This window comes from Epinephelus lanceolatus, chromosome 15 (genome assembly GCF_041903045.1).
Source record: "Epinephelus lanceolatus isolate andai-2023 chromosome 15, ASM4190304v1, whole genome shotgun sequence".
In the NCBI taxonomy this organism is placed as follows: domain Eukaryota; kingdom Metazoa; phylum Chordata; class Actinopteri; order Perciformes; family Serranidae; genus Epinephelus; species Epinephelus lanceolatus.
In genome coordinates, this window is record NC_135748.1 from 8,320,650 (window position 1) to 8,336,811 (window position 16,162).

The 16,162-nt window shown below is 41.7% G+C and overlaps 9 non-coding genes across 9 annotated transcripts; all 9 read left to right on the plus strand.

The window, feature by feature from the left end:
• Positions 1-427: 427 nt before the first annotated feature.
• Positions 428-568, plus strand: LOC144467147 (U4 spliceosomal RNA). The gene has a single exon (XR_013493509.1). It is a non-coding gene; the product is annotated as a U4 spliceosomal RNA (small nuclear RNA).
• Positions 569-1,499: 931 nt separating this feature from the next.
• On the plus strand, positions 1,500-1,640 carry LOC144467179 (U4 spliceosomal RNA). The gene has a single exon (XR_013493541.1). It is a non-coding gene; the product is annotated as a U4 spliceosomal RNA (small nuclear RNA).
• Positions 1,641-4,133: 2,493 nt separating this feature from the next.
• LOC144467149 (U4 spliceosomal RNA) lies at positions 4,134-4,274 on the plus strand. Its single transcript, XR_013493511.1, has one exon. It is a non-coding gene; the product is annotated as a U4 spliceosomal RNA (small nuclear RNA).
• Positions 4,275-5,205: 931 nt separating this feature from the next.
• On the plus strand, positions 5,206-5,346 carry LOC144467180 (U4 spliceosomal RNA). The gene has a single exon (XR_013493542.1). It is a non-coding gene; the product is annotated as a U4 spliceosomal RNA (small nuclear RNA).
• Positions 5,347-7,839: 2,493 nt separating this feature from the next.
• LOC144467150 (U4 spliceosomal RNA) lies at positions 7,840-7,980 on the plus strand. The gene has a single exon (XR_013493512.1). It is a non-coding gene; the product is annotated as a U4 spliceosomal RNA (small nuclear RNA).
• Positions 7,981-8,911: 931 nt separating this feature from the next.
• Positions 8,912-9,052, plus strand: LOC144467114 (U4 spliceosomal RNA). The gene has a single exon (XR_013493476.1). It is a non-coding gene; the product is annotated as a U4 spliceosomal RNA (small nuclear RNA).
• A 2,493-nt stretch (positions 9,053-11,545) lies between these two features.
• LOC144467151 (U4 spliceosomal RNA) lies at positions 11,546-11,686 on the plus strand. The gene has a single exon (XR_013493513.1). It is a non-coding gene; the product is annotated as a U4 spliceosomal RNA (small nuclear RNA).
• Positions 11,687-12,617: 931 nt separating this feature from the next.
• On the plus strand, positions 12,618-12,758 carry LOC144467181 (U4 spliceosomal RNA). Its single transcript, XR_013493543.1, has one exon. It is a non-coding gene; the product is annotated as a U4 spliceosomal RNA (small nuclear RNA).
• A 2,493-nt stretch (positions 12,759-15,251) lies between these two features.
• Positions 15,252-15,392, plus strand: LOC144467152 (U4 spliceosomal RNA). The gene has a single exon (XR_013493514.1). It is a non-coding gene; the product is annotated as a U4 spliceosomal RNA (small nuclear RNA).
• Positions 15,393-16,162: the final 770 nt, after the last annotated feature.

Sequence of the window (16,162 nt, forward strand, 5' to 3'; positions counted from 1 at the left end):
CATGGAAAATATGTAGTTTGTAGTCACCAAACCAGTGACATGCAACACAAACATGACTGTACACCCCGTAAGGTTGTAGTCGTCCTCTATAATGGAAAGAATGAGCCAAGATCTGTGCTTTCTCAAGCTGTCTTTAAGTCATCAGACTACCATTAACCAGTTTTAGACAGCCTGGATCCTTGATTAAATATGCCTTTATTTGTAATCTTGGTTTACCCCAGTAGTCTAACAAAGAAGGTATTCAAAGAGTTTAGTATTTCCCCCATCCCCCATGACTGCCACTACATGGAAAAGGCGTGGTTTGTAGTCAATAAGCCAATCACATGCAAAATCAGCATTACTGTACACCCCATCAGGTTAGAGAAATGCACCATGTGTGTTGTGAGTGTTTGACAAGGACCACTTTAATCTTGTGGAGGTAATGGGCATCCTTTCGCAGAGGCAATATCATAGTCTATGAAGTTTTACTGAGACGTGATTATTGCTAGTTGAAAACTTAACCCAATACCCCGCCGGGATGACTTGAAATATAGTCAGCTCAGGCAATTTTTGTTGGTCTCCAAAGAGACGTACAAGTCTGTTCTAAGGTTAAATCCTGCACCCGAGTCTAGTGACCATGGCCCTAACATGGGTGAATACAGTCAAGGTTTTGTTGCTCTTTCAACCTGTCTTTATATCTGAAAGTCTGTACAGTCCAACTTGAAAAACTACTTTTGAAATCCGCAATAGAGAAGAAAACAGGTTTTGCAGCGGGCTGGGTACATAAATATATGCTGTAAATTTGGTCATTTTAACATTGATGACTTTGAGGATTGGCTTGCTTCTGGAGCCTGCCTCAAGTGGCCATTCAAGGAACTGCAGTTTTTGGAAGTTCTGTGTTGGCTTCACTTTTCAGCCCTGGAGAGTGCATTTTGGGATTGACCCGTGTTGGCTGGCTTGGTTTGAACTGACAAAAGAAGGCTTGAACAAGGGATAGTACAGCCCTGGTCTGACTCTGGACATTGCTATGAAAGGGGTAAATGGAGGTTATCCAAAGGATCTACTATTTCCCTCTCCCCCATGAATGCCATGACATGGAAAATATGTAGTTTGTAGTCAACAAACCAGTGACATGCAACACAAACATGACTGTACACCCCGTAAGGTTGTAGTCGTCCTCTATAATGGAAAGAATGAGCCAAGATCTGTGCTTTCTCAAGCTGTCTTTAAGTCATCAGACTACCATTAACCAGTTTTAGACAGCCTGGATCCTTGATTAAATATGCCTTTATTTGTAATCTTGGTTTACCCCAGTAGTCTAACAAAGAAGGTATTCAAAGAGTTTAGTATTTCCCCCATCCCCCATGACTGCCACTACATGGAAAAGGCGTGGTTTGTAGTCAGTAAGCCAATCACATGCAAAATCAGCATTACTGTACACCCCATCAGGTTAGAGAAATGCACCATGTGTGTTGTGAGTGTTTGACAAGGACCACTTTAATCTTGTGGAGGTAATGGGCATCCTTTCGCAGAGGCAATATCATAGTCTATGAAGTTTTACTGAGACGTGATTATTGCTAGTTGAAAACTTAACCCAATACCCCGCCGGGATGACTTGAAATATAGTCAGCTCAGGCAATTTTTGTTGGTCTCCAAGGAGACGTACAAGTCTGTTCTAAGGTTAAATCCTGCACCCGAGTCTAGTGACCATGGCCCTAACATGGGTGAATACAGTCAAGGGTTTTTTTTGCTCTTTCAACCTGTCTTTATATCTGAAAGTCTGTACAGTCCAAATTGAAAAACTGCTTTTGAAATCCGTAATAGACTAGAAAACATTTTTTGCAGCGGGCTGGGTACATAAATATATGCCGTAAATTTGGGCATTTTAACATTGATGACTTTGAGGATTGGCTTGCTTCTGGAGCCTGCCTCAAGTGGCCATTCAAGGAACTGCAGTTTTTGGAAGTTCTGTGTTGGCTTCACTTTTCAGCCCTGGAGAGTGCATCTTGGGATTTACCCATGTTGGCTGGCTTGGTTTGAATTGACAAAAGAAGGCTTGAACAAGGGATAGTACAGCCCTGGGGCCTGTATCACGAAGCGAGATCAACCTTTCCTGGGTTACCCAGACCTATCCTGGGTTGACTAACCCTAACAATGGCAATCAGGATAATCGGTATCACGACGCTGGATATCAACTCGGTAAATCAACCCAGGGTTGCTTTATCAAAAGCCGTGAACGCGCACGCAGCGGACCAATCACAATCATGAGAGAAGCGCAGCGTCACTGAGCGTCCTCACTGAGCGTCCTCACTGAGCGTCCTCACAGAGCGCTGTATGTGAGGAAAAAAAGTATTTCTCGTGAGGATCAGAGATTAACTCTACTAAAATATGAGGAGGAGGAAAGCAACATTAGAGAAAAGGCCAACACCGTGGCAGCTGCAGGAGGAGGAAACATGCGTGGCAACGCATAACGGGATGAATAATGTTTAGTTTTAGTTTAGATTAGTTTATTTGCACATAATGTTAAAAACAGACAGTATAAAATTTACAAGATTAAACAAAGAAAAGTGCCGGAGAGGTTAGAAGCCACTAAAAGCTTATCAAAGAAATTCCCCTGTCAAAACATCAATGAAATCACATGATAGAGAAGGAAAAAAAACGGGTCAGGAAAGAAGAAATAGAGGAGGAGAGAGGGAAAAATCAAGACAAAACAAGGTAGCAAATAAAATGATGTGTAGGATAAATTACTCATCACTGGTTCAAGTAGCTACAGTACCTCTACCTGTACATCTGACACTGATCACACCCTTGAATCCCATGAAATCAATGCTGCGCAGATGAATTGCGTGTATTACAATTATCGTCTAACATCATTGCGTCTGATAAATTGGTCTTCTTTGTCATAACGTTATATATGCTACAATAAAGCTTAAAGCTGACGCCACAATTAAATCATATCAACACCAAATTGATAGTCTGAATAAAATCATCCTGATATTGAGCTGTGTTAGAAATTAACAGCTGCGCAGAAATATACCTAGTCTCCCTCTTTAAAAAACAAAAAGGAAAATCCCTCAAACACCATGAAGTGTAGACATGATAGGCTACTTTCCACATTTCCAGCAGCAAAGCTGTCAATTAGGCCCATTATCTTTAACAGGGATCATTTCCTCCAACAAAACAAAATGTTGGCACTAATTAATGGTGCTATTAAGTGTCCGCAAATGATCAGTTTCTTTCTTATGAAGGGGTGGGATGAAAGTTCGACTCCTTTCCACTCCGTTTTGAACAATCTTTTCATTGTCTGTTGTTGTTGCTTTCTTTTCTTTTTTAATGTTCAAAATAAACTTTCAAATCAAAATCAATCAAATTAATTAAACTTCCCATCATGACTGGGCTGCATTTCTGTCAGCGGAGTCATTTTTTTCCGAACAGCTGATTGGCCAGTGGGTGGTGCTTTTTACAGGATCAGATTCAACCCTGAACTTACCCTGCTCCGGAGCAGGATAGCCGTTCAGAGTAAGTTACCATGGTGATCTACCCCAATAAGAACTGAACCGGCTTCGTGAGACCGAAAACCCAGGGTTAACCCTGAAGTTACCTCGCTGAGACAAAATCCTGCTTCGTGATACAGGCCCCCGGTCTGACTCTGGACATTGCTATGAAAGGGGTAAATGGAGGTTATCCAAAGGATCTACTATTTCCCTCTCCCCCATGAATGCCATGACATGGAAAATATGTAGTTTGTAGTCAACAAACCAGTGACATGCAACACAAACATGACTGTACACCCCGTAAGGTTGTAGTCGTCCTCTATAATGGAAAGAATGAGCCAAGATCTGTGCTTTCTCAAGCTGTCTTTAAGTCATCAGACTACCATTAACCAGTTTTAGACAGCCTGGATCCTTGATTAAATATGCCTTTATTTGTAATCTTGGTTTACCCCAGTAGTCTAACAAAGAAGGTATTCAAAGAGTTTAGTATTTCCCCCATCCCCCATGACTGCCACTACATGGAAAAGGCGTGGTTTGTAGTCAATAAGCCAATCACATGCAAAATCAGCATTACTGTACACCCCATCAGGTTAGAGAAATGCACCATGTGTGTTGTGAGTGTTTGACAAGGACCACTTTAATCTTGTGGAGGTAATGGGCATCCTTTCGCAGAGGCAATATCATAGTCTATGAAGTTTTACTGAGACGTGATTATTGCTAGTTGAAAACTTAACCCAATACCCCGCCGGGATGACTTGAAATATAGTCAGCTCAGGCAATTTTTGTTGGTCTCCAAAGAGACGTACAAGTCTGTTCTAAGGTTAAATCCTGCACCCGAGTCTAGTGACCATGGCCCTAACATGGGTGAATACAGTCAAGGTTTTGTTGCTCTTTCAACCTGTCTTTATATCTCAAAGTCTGTACAGTCCAACTTGAAAAACTACTTTTGAAATCCGCAATAGAGAAGAAAACAGGTTTTGCAGCGGGCTGGGTACATAAATATATGCTGTAAATTTGGGCATTTTAACATTGATGACTTTGAGGATTGGCTTGCTTCTGGAGCCTGCCTCAAGTGGCCATTCAAGGAACTGCAGTTTTTGGAAGTTCTGTGTTGGCTTCACTTTTCAGCCCTGGAGAGTGCATTTTGGGATTGACCCGTGTTGGCTGGCTTGGTTTGAACTGACAAAAGAAGGCTTGAACAAGGGATAGTACAGCCCTGGTCTGACTCTGGACATTGCTATGAAAGGGGTAAATGGAGGTTATCCAAAGGATCTACTATTTCCCTCTCCCCCATGAATGCCATGACATGGAAAATATGTAGTTTGTAGTCAACAAACCAGTGACATGCAACACAAACATGACTGTACACCCCGTAAGGTTGTAGTCGTCCTCTATAATGGAAAGAATGAGCCAAGATCTGTGCTTTCTCAAGCTGTCTTTAAGTCATCAGACTACCATTAACCAGTTTTAGACAGCCTGGATCCTTGATTAAATATGCCTTTATTTGTAATCTTGGTTTACCCCAGTAGTCTAACAAAGAAGGTATTCAAAGAGTTTAGTATTTCCCCCATCCCCCATGACTGCCACTACATGGAAAAGGCGTGGTTTGTAGTCAGTAAGCCAATCACATGCAAAATCAGCATTACTGTACACCCCATCAGGTTAGAGAAATGCACCATGTGTGTTGTGAGTGTTTGACAAGGACCACTTTAATCTTGTGGAGGTAATGGGCATCCTTTCGCAGAGGCAATATCATAGTCTATGAAGTTTTACTGAGACGTGATTATTGCTAGTTGAAAACTTAACCCAATACCCCGCCGGGATGACTTGAAATATAGTCAGCTCAGGCAATTTTTGTTGGTCTCCAAGGAGACGTACAAGTCTGTTCTAAGGTTAAATCCTGCACCCGAGTCTAGTGACCATGGCCCTAACATGGGTGAATACAGTCAAGGGTTTTTTTTGCTCTTTCAACCTGTCTTTATATCTGAAAGTCTGTACAGTCCAAATTGAAAAACTGCTTTTGAAATCCGTAATAGACTAGCAAACATTTTTTGCAGCGGGCTGGGTACATAAATATATGCCGTAAATTTGGGCATTTTAACATTGATGACTTTGAGGATTGGCTTGCTTCTGGAGCCTGCCTCAAGTGGCCATTCAAGGAACTGCAGTTTTTGGAAGTTCTGTGTTGGCTTCACTTTTCAGCCCTGGAGAGTGCATCTTGGGATTTACCCATGTTGGCTGGCTTGGTTTGAATTGACAAAAGAAGGCTTGAACAAGGGATAGTACAGCCCTGGGGCCTGTATCACGAAGCGAGATCAACCTTTCCTGGGTTACCCAGACCTATCCTGGGTTGACTAACCCTAACAATGGCAATCAGGATAATCGGTATCACGACGCTGGATATCAACTCGGTAAATCAACCCAGGGTTGCTTTATCAAAAGCCGTGAACGCGCACGCAGCGGACCAATCACAATCATGAGAGAAGCGCAGCGTCACTGAGCGTCCTCACTGAGCGTCCTCACTGAGCGTCCTCACAGAGCGCTGTATGTGAGGAAAAAAAGTATTTCTCGTGAGGATCAGAGATTAACTCTACTAAAATATGAGGAGGAGGAAAGCAACATTAGAGAAAAGGCCAACACCGTGGCAGCTGCAGGAGGAGGAAACATGCGTGGCAACGCATAACGGGATGAATAATGTTTAGTTTTAGTTTAGATTAGTTTATTTGCACATAATGTTAAAAACAGACAGTATAAAATTTACAAGATTAAACAAAGAAAAGTGCCGGAGAGGTTAGAAGCCACTAAAAGCTTATCAAAGAAATTCCCCTGTCAAAACATCAATGAAATCACATGATAGAGAAGGAAAAAAAACGGGTCAGGAAAGAAGAAATAGAGGAGGAGAGAGGGAAAAATCAAGACAAAACAAGGTAGCAAATAAAATGATGTGTAGGTTAAATTACTCATCACTGGTTCAAGTAGCTACAGTACCTCTACCTGTACATCTGACACTGATCACACCCTTGAATCCCATGAAATCAATGCTGCGCAGATGAATTGCGTGTATTACAATTATCGTCTAACATCATTGCGTCTGATAAATTGGTCTTCTTTGTCATAACGTTATATATGCTACAATAAAGCTTAAAGCTGACGCCACAATTAAATCATATCAACACCAAATTGATAGTCTGAATAAAATCATCCTGATATTGAGCTGTGTTAGAAATTAACAGCTGCGCAGAAATATACCTAGTCTCCCTCTTTAAAAAACAAAAAGGAAAATCCCTCAAACACCATGAAGTGTAGACATGATAGGCTACTTTCCACATTTCCAGCAGCAAAGCTGTCAATTAGGCCCATTATCTTTAACAGGGATCATTTCCTCCAACAAAACAAAATGTTGGCACTAATTAATGGTGCTATTAAGTGTCCGCAAATGATCAGTTTCTTTCTTATGAAGGGGTGGGATGAAAGTTCGACTCCTTTCCACTCCGTTTTGAACAATCTTTTCATTGTCTGTTGTTGTTGCTTTCTTTTCTTTTTTAATGTTCAAAATAAACTTTCAAATCAAAATCAATCAAATTAATTAAACTTCCCATCATGACTGGGCTGCATTTCTGTCAGCGGAGTCATTTTTTTCCGAACAGCTGATTGGCCAGTGGGTGGTGCTTTTTACAGGATCAGATTCAACCCTGAACTTACCCTGCTCCGGAGCAGGATAGCCGTTCAGAGTAAGTTACCATGGTGATCTACCCCAATAAGAACTGAACCGGCTTCGTGAGACCAAAAACCCAGGGTTAACCCTGAAGTTACCTCGCTGAGACAAAATCCTGCTTCGTGATACAGGCCCCCGGTCTGACTCTGGACATTGCTATGAAAGGGGTAAATGGAGGTTATCCAAAGGATCTACTATTTCCCTCTCCCCCATGAATGCCATGACATGGAAAATATGTAGTTTGTAGTCACCAAACCAGTGACATGCAACACAAACATGACTGTACACCCCGTAAGGTTGTAGTCGTCCTCTATAATGGAAAGAATGAGCCAAGATCTGTGCTTTCTCAAGCTGTCTTTAAGTCATCAGACTACCATTAACCAGTTTTAGACAGCCTGGATCCTTGATTAAATATGCCTTTATTTGTAATCTTGGTTTACCCCAGTAGTCTAACAAAGAAGGTATTCAAAGAGTTTAGTATTTCCCCCATCCCCCATGACTGCCACTACATGGAAAAGGCGTGGTTTGTAGTCAATAAGCCAATCACATGCAAAATCAGCATTACTGTACACCCCATCAGGTTAGAGAAATGCACCATGTGTGTTGTGAGTGTTTGACAAGGACCACTTTAATCTTGTGGAGGTAATGGGCATCCTTTCGCAGAGGCAATATCATAGTCTATGAAGTTTTACTGAGACGTGATTATTGCTAGTTGAAAACTTAACCCAATACCCCGCCGGGATGACTTGAAATATAGTCAGCTCAGGCAATTTTTGTTGGTCTCCAAAGAGACGTACAAGTCTGTTCTAAGGTTAAATCCTGCACCCGAGTCTAGTGACCATGGCCCTAACATGGGTGAATACAGTCAAGGTTTTGTTGCTCTTTCAACCTGTCTTTATATCTGAAAGTCTGTACAGTCCAACTTGAAAAACTACTTTTGAAATCCGCAATAGAGAAGAAAACAGGTTTTGCAGCGGGCTGGGTACATAAATATATGCTGTAAATTTGGGCATTTTAACATTGATGACTTTGAGGATTGGCTTGCTTCTGGAGCCTGCCTCAAGTGGCCATTCAAGGAACTGCAGTTTTTGGAAGTTCTGTGTTGGCTTCACTTTTCAGCCCTGGAGAGTGCATTTTGGGATTGACCCGTTTTGGCTGGCTTGGTTTGAACTGACAAAAGAAGGCTTGAACAAGGGATAGTACAGCCCTGGTCTGACTCTGGACATTGCTATGAAAGGGGTAAATGGAGGTTATCCAAAGGATCTACTATTTCCCTCTCCCCCATGAATGCCATGACATGGAAAATATGTAGTTTGTAGTCAACAAACCAGTGACATGCAACACAAACATGACTGTACACCCCGTAAGGTTGTAGTCGTCCTCTATAATGGAAAGAATGAGCCAAGATCTGTGCTTTCTCAAGCTGTCTTTAAGTCATCAGACTACCATTAACCAGTTTTAGACAGCCTGGATCCTTGATTAAATATGCCTTTATTTGTAATCTTGGTTTACCCCAGTAGTCTAACAAAGAAGGTATTCAAAGAGTTTAGTATTTCCCCCATCCCCCATGACTGCCACTACATGGAAAGGGCGTGGTTTGTAGTCAGTAAGCCAATCACATGCAAAATCAGCATTACTGTACACCCCATCAGGTTAGAGAAATGCACCATGTGTGTTGTGAGTGTTTGACAAGGACCACTTTAATCTTGTGGAGGTAATGGGCATCCTTTCGCAGAGGCAATATCATAGTCTATGAAGTTTTACTGAGACGTGATTATTGCTAGTTGAAAACTTAACCCAATACCCTGCCGGGATGACTTGAAATATAGTCAGCTCAGGCAATTTTTGTTGGTCTCCAAGGAGACGTACAAGTCTGTTCTAAGGTTAAATCCTGCACCCGAGTCTAGTGACCATGGCCCTAACATGGGTGAATACAGTCAAGGTTTTTTTTTGCTCTTTCAACCTGTCTTTATATCTGAAAGTCTGTACAGTCCAAATTGAAAAACTGCTTTTGAAATCCGTAATAGACTAGAAAACATTTTTTGCAGCGGGCTGGGTACATAAATATATGCCGTAAATTTGGGCATTTTAACATTGATGACTTTGAGGATTGGCTTGCTTCTGGAGCCTGCCTCAAGTGGCCATTCAAGGAACTGCAGTTTTTGGAAGTTCTGTGTTGGCTTCACTTTTCAGCCCTGGAGAGTGCATCTTGGGATTTACCCATGTTGGCTGGCTTGGTTTGAATTGACAAAAGAAGGCTTGAACAAGGGATAGTACAGCCCTGGGGCCTGTATCACGAAGCGAGATCAACCTTTCCTGGGTTACCCAGACCTATCCTGGGTTGACTAACCCTAACAATGGCAATCAGGATAATCGGTATCACGACGCTGGATATCAACTCGGTAAATCAACCCAGGGTTGCTTTATCAAAAGCCGTGAACGCGCACGCAGCGGACCAATCACAATCATGAGAGAAGCGCAGCGTCACTGAGCGTCCTCACTGAGCGTCCTCACTGAGCGTCCTCACAGAGCGCTGTATGTGAGGAAAAAAAGTATTTCTCGTGAGGATCAGAGATTAACTCTACTAAAATATGAGGAGGAGGAAAGCAACATTAGAGAAAAGGCCAACACCGTGGCAGCTGCAGGAGGAGGAAACATGCGTGGCAACGCATAACGGGATGAATAATGTTTAGTTTTAGTTTAGATTAGTTTATTTGCACATAATGTTAAAAACAGACAGTATAAAATTTACAAGATTAAACAAAGAAAAGTGCCGGAGAGGTTAGAAGCCACTAAAAGCTTATCAAAGAAATTCCCCTGTCAAAACATCAATGAAATCACATGATAGAGAAGGAAAAAAAACGGGTCAGGAAAGAAGAAATAGAGGAGGAGAGAGGGAAAAATCAAGACAAAACAAGGTAGCAAATAAAATGATGTGTAGGATAAATTACTCATCACTGGTTCAAGTAGCTACAGTACCTCTACCTGTACATCTGACACTGATCACACCCTTGAATCCCATGAAATCAATGCTGCGCAGATGAATTGCGTGTATTACAATTATCGTCTAACATCATTGCGTCTGATAAATTGGTCTTCTTTGTCATAACGTTATATATGCTACAATAAAGCTTAAAGCTGACGCCACAATTAAATCATATCAACACCAAATTGATAGTCTGAATAAAATCATCCTGATATTGAGCTGTGTTAGAAATTAACAGCTGCGCAGAAATATACCTAGTCTCCCTCTTTAAAAAACAAAAAGGAAAATCCCTCAAACACCATGAAGTGTAGACATGATAGGCTACTTTCCACATTTCCAGCAGCAAAGCTGTCAATTAGGCCCATTATCTTTAACAGGGATCATTTCCTCCAACAAAACAAAATGTTGGCACTAATTAATGGTGCTATTAAGTGTCCGCAAATGATCAGTTTCTTTCTTATGAAGGGGTGGGATGAAAGTTCGACTCCTTTCCACTCCGTTTGAACAATCTTTTCATTGTCTGTTGTTGTTGCTTTCTTTTCTTTTTTAATGTTCAAAATAAACTTTCAAATCAAAATCAATCAAATTAATTAAACTTCCCATCATGACTGGGCTGCATTTCTGTCAGCGGAGTCATTTTTTTCCGAACAGCTGATTGGCCAGTGGGTGGTGCTTTTTACAGGATCAGATTCAACCCTGAACTTACCCTGCTCCGGAGCAGGATAGCCGTTCAGAGTAAGTTACCATGGTGATCTACCCCAATAAGAACTGAACCGGCTTCGTGAGACCGAAAACCCAGGGTTAACCCTGAAGTTACCTCGCTGAGACAAAATCCTGCTTCGTGATACAGGCCCCCGGTCTGACTCTGGACATTGCTATGAAAGGGGGTAAATGGAGGTTATCCAAAGGATCTACTATTTCCCTCTCCCCCATGAATGCCATGACATGGAAAATATGTAGTTTGTAGTCAACAAACCAGTGACATGCAACACAAACATGACTGTACACCCCGTAAGGTTGTAGTCGTCCTCTATAATGGAAAGAATGAGCCAAGATCTGTGCTTTCTCAAGCTGTCTTTAAGTCATCAGACTACCATTAACCAGTTTTAGACAGCCTGGATCCTTGATTAAATATGCCTTTATTTGTAATCTTGGTTTACCCCAGTAGTCTAACAAAGAAGGTATTCAAAGAGTTTAGTATTTCCCCCATCCCCCATGACTGCCACTACATGGAAAAGGCGTGGTTTGTAGTCAATAAGCCAATCACATGCAAAATCAGCATTACTGTACACCCCATCAGGTTAGAGAAATGCACCATGTGTGTTGTGAGTGTTTGACAAGGACCACTTTAATCTTGTGGAGGTAATGGGCATCCTTTCGCAGAGGCAATATCATAGTCTATGAAGTTTTACTGAGACGTGATTATTGCTAGTTGAAAACTTAACCCAATACCCCGCCGGGATGACTTGAAATATAGTCAGCTCAGGCAATTTTTGTTGGTCTCCAAAGAGACGTACAAGTCTGTTCTAAGGTTAAATCCTGCACCCGAGTCTAGTGACCATGGCCCTAACATGGGTGAATACAGTCAAGGTTTTGTTGCTCTTTCAACCTGTCTTTATATCTCAAAGTCTGTACAGTCCAACTTGAAAAACTACTTTTGAAATCCGCAATAGAGAAGAAAACAGGTTTTGCAGCGGGCTGGGTACATAAATATATGCTGTAAATTTGGGCATTTTAACATTGATGACTTTGAGGATTGGCTTGCTTCTGGAGCCTGCCTCAAGTGGCCATTCAAGGAACTGCAGTTTTTGGAAGTTCTGTGTTGGCTTCACTTTTCAGCCCTGGAGAGTGCATTTTGGGATTGACCCGTGTTGGCTGGCTTGGTTTGAACTGTGACAAAAGAAGGCTTGAACAAGGGATAGTACAGCCCTGGTCTGACTCTGGACATTGCTATGAAAGGGGTAAATGGAGGTTATCCAAAGGATCTACTATTTCCCTCTCCCCATGAATGCCATGACATGGAAAATATGTAGTTTGTAGTCAACAAACCAGTGACATGCAACACAAACATGACTGTACACCCCGTAAGGTTGTAGTCGTCCTCTATAATGGAAAGAATGAGCCAAGATCTGTGCTTTCTCAAGCTGTCTTTAAGTCATCAGACTACCATTAACCAGTTTTAGACAGCCTGGATCCTTGATTAAATATGCCTTTATTTGTAATCTTGGTTTACCCCAGTAGTCTAACAAAGAAGGTATTCAAAGAGTTTAGTATTTCCCCATCCCCCATGACTGCCACTACATGGAAAAGGCGTGGTTTGTAGTCAGTAAGCCAATCACATGCAAAATCAGCATTACTGTACACCCCATCAGGTTAGAGAAATGCACCATGTGTGTTGTGAGTGTTTGACAAGGACCACTTTAATCTTGTGGAGGTAATGGGCATCCTTTCGCAGAGGCAATATCATAGTCTATGAAGTTTTACTGAGACGTGATTATTGCTAGTTGAAAACTTAACCCAATACCCCGCCGGGATGACTTGAAATATAGTCAGCTCAGGCAATTTTTGTTGGTCTCCAAGGAGACGTACAAGTCTGTTCTAAGGTTAAATCCTGCACCCGAGTCTAGTGACCATGGCCCTAACATGGGTGAATACAGTCAAGGGTTTTTTTTGCTCTTTCAACCTGTCTTTATATCTGAAAGTCTGTACAGTCCAAATTGAAAAACTGCTTTTGAAATCCGTAATAGACTAGCAAACATTTTTTGCAGCGGGCTGGGTACATAAATATATGCCGTAAATTTGGGCATTTTAACATTGATGACTTTGAGGATTGGCTTGCTTCTGGAGCCTGCCTCAAGTGGCCATTCAAGGAACTGCAGTTTTTGGAAGTTCTGTGTTGGCTTCACTTTTCAGCCCTGGAGAGTGCATCTTGGGATTTACCCATGTTGGCTGGCTTGGTTTGAATTGACAAAAGAAGGCTTGAACAAGGGATAGTACAGCCCTGGGGCCTGTATCACGAAGCGAGATCAACCTTTCCTGGGTTACCCAGACCTATCCTGGGTTGACTAACCCTAACAATGGCAATCAGGATAATCGGTATCACGACGCTGGATATCAACTCGGTAAATCAACCCAGGGTTGCTTTATCAAAAGCCGTGAACGCGCACGCAGCGGACCAATCACAATCATGAGAGAAGCGCAGCGTCACTGAGCGTCCTCACTGAGCGTCCTCACTGAGCGTCCTCACAGAGCGCTGTATGTGAGGAAAAAAAGTATTTCTCGTGAGGATCAGAGATTAACTCTACTAAAATATGAGGAGGAGGAAAGCAACATTAGAGAAAAGGCCAACACCGTGGCAGCTGCAGGAGGAGGAAACATGCGTGGCAACGCATAACGGGATGAATAATGTTTAGTTTTAGTTTAGATTAGTTTATTTGCACATAATGTTAAAAACAGACAGTATAAAATTTACAAGATTAAACAAAGAAAAGTGCCGGAGAGGTTAGAAGCCACTAAAAGCTTATCAAAGAAATTCCCCTGTCAAAACATCAATGAAATCACATGATAGAGAAGGAAAAAAAACGGGTCAGGAAAGAAGAAATAGAGGAGGAGAGAGGGAAAAATCAAGACAAAACAAGGTAGCAAATAAAATGATGTGTAGGTTAAATTACTCATCACTGGTTCAAGTAGCTACAGTACCTCTACCTGTACATCTGACACTGATCACACCCTTGAATCCCATGAAATCAATGCTGCGCAGATGAATTGCGTGTATTACAATTATCGTCTAACATCATTGCGTCTGATAAATTGGTCTTCTTTGTCATAACGTTATATATGCTACAATAAAGCTTAAAGCTGACGCCACAATTAAATCATATCAACACCAAATTGATAGTCTGAATAAAATCATCCTGATATTGAGCTGTGTTAGAAATTAACAGCTGCGCAGAAATATACCTAGTCTCCCTCTTTAAAAAACAAAAAGGAAAATCCCTCAAACACCATGAAGTGTAGACATGATAGGCTACTTTCCACATTTCCAGCAGCAAAGCTGTCAATTAGGCCCATTATCTTTAACAGGGATCATTTCCTCCAACAAAACAAAATGTTGGCACTAATTAATGGTGCTATTAAGTGTCCGCAAATGATCAGTTTCTTTCTTATGAAGGGGTGGGATGAAAGTTCGACTCCTTTCCACTCCGTTTTGAACAATCTTTTCATTGTCTGTTGTTGTTGCTTTCTTTTCTTTTTTAATGTTCAAAATAAACTTTCAAATCAAAATCAATCAAATTAATTAAACTTCCCATCATGACTGGGCTGCATTTCTGTCAGCGGAGTCATTTTTTTCCGAACAGCTGATTGGCCAGTGGGTGGTGCTTTTTACAGGATCAGATTCAACCCTGAACTTACCCTGCTCCGGAGCAGGATAGCCGTTCAGAGTAAGTTACCATGGTGATCTACCCCAATAAGAACTGAACCGGCTTCGTGAGACCAAAAACCCAGGGTTAACCCTGAAGTTACCTCGCTGAGACAAAATCCTGCTTCGTGATACAGGCCCCCGGTCTGACTCTGGACATTGCTATGAAAGGGGTAAATGGAGGTTATCCAAAGGATCTACTATTTCCCTCTCCCCCATGAATGCCATGACATGGAAAATATGTAGTTTGTAGTCACCAAACCAGTGACATGCAACACAAACATGACTGTACACCCCGTAAGGTTGTAGTCGTCCTCTATAATGGAAAGAATGAGCCAAGATCTGTGCTTTCTCAAGCTGTCTTTAAGTCATCAGACTACCATTAACCAGTTTTAGACAGCCTGGATCCTTGATTAAATATGCCTTTATTTGTAATCTTGGTTTACCCCAGTAGTCTAACAAAGAAGGTATTCAAAGAGTTTAGTATTTCCCCCATCCCCCATGACTGCCACTACATGGAAAAGGCGTGGTTTGTAGTCAATAAGCCAATCACATGCAAAATCAGCATTACTGTACACCCCATCAGGTTAGAGAAATGCACCATGTGTGTTGTGAGTGTTTGACAAGGACCACTTTAATCTTGTGGAGGTAATGGGCATCCTTTCGCAGAGGCAATATCATAGTCTATGAAGTTTTACTGAGACGTGATTATTGCTAGTTGAAAACTTAACCCAATACCCCGCCGGGATGACTTGAAATATAGTCAGCTCAGGCAATTTTTGTTGGTCTCCAAAGAGACGTACAAGTCTGTTCTAAGGTTAAATCCTGCACCCGAGTCTAGTGACCATGGCCCTAACATGGGTGAATACAGTCAAGGTTTTGTTGCTCTTTCAACCTGTCTTTATATCTGAAAGTCTGTACAGTCCAACTTGAAAAACTACTTTTGAAATCCGCAATAGAGAAGAAAACAGGTTTTGCAGCGGGCTGGGTACATAAATATATGCTGTAAATTTGGGCATTTTAACATTGATGACTTTGAGGATTGGCTTGCTTCTGGAGCCTGCCTCAAGTGGCCATTCAAGGAACTGCAGTTTTTGGAAGTTCTGTGTTGGCTTCACTTTTCAGCCCTGGAGAGTGCATTTTGGGATTGACCCGTTTTGGCTGGCTTGGTTTGAACTGACAAAAGAAGGCTTGAACAAGGGATAGTACAGCCCTGGTCTGACTCTGGACATTGCTATGAAAGGGGTAAATGGAGGTTATCCAAAGGATCTACTATTTCCCTCTCCCCCATGAATGCCATGACATGGAAAATATGTAGTTTGTAGTCAACAAACCAGTGACATGCAACACAAACATGACTGTACACCCCGTAAGGTTGTAGTCGTCCTCTATAATGGAAAGAATGAGCCAAGATCTGTGCTTTCTCAAGCTGTCTTTAAGTCATCAGACTACCATTAACCAGTTTTAGACAGCCTGGATCCTTGATTAAATATGCCTTTATTTGTAATCTTGGTTTACCCCAGTAGTCTAACAAAGAAGGTATTCAAAGAGTTTAGTATTTCCCCCAT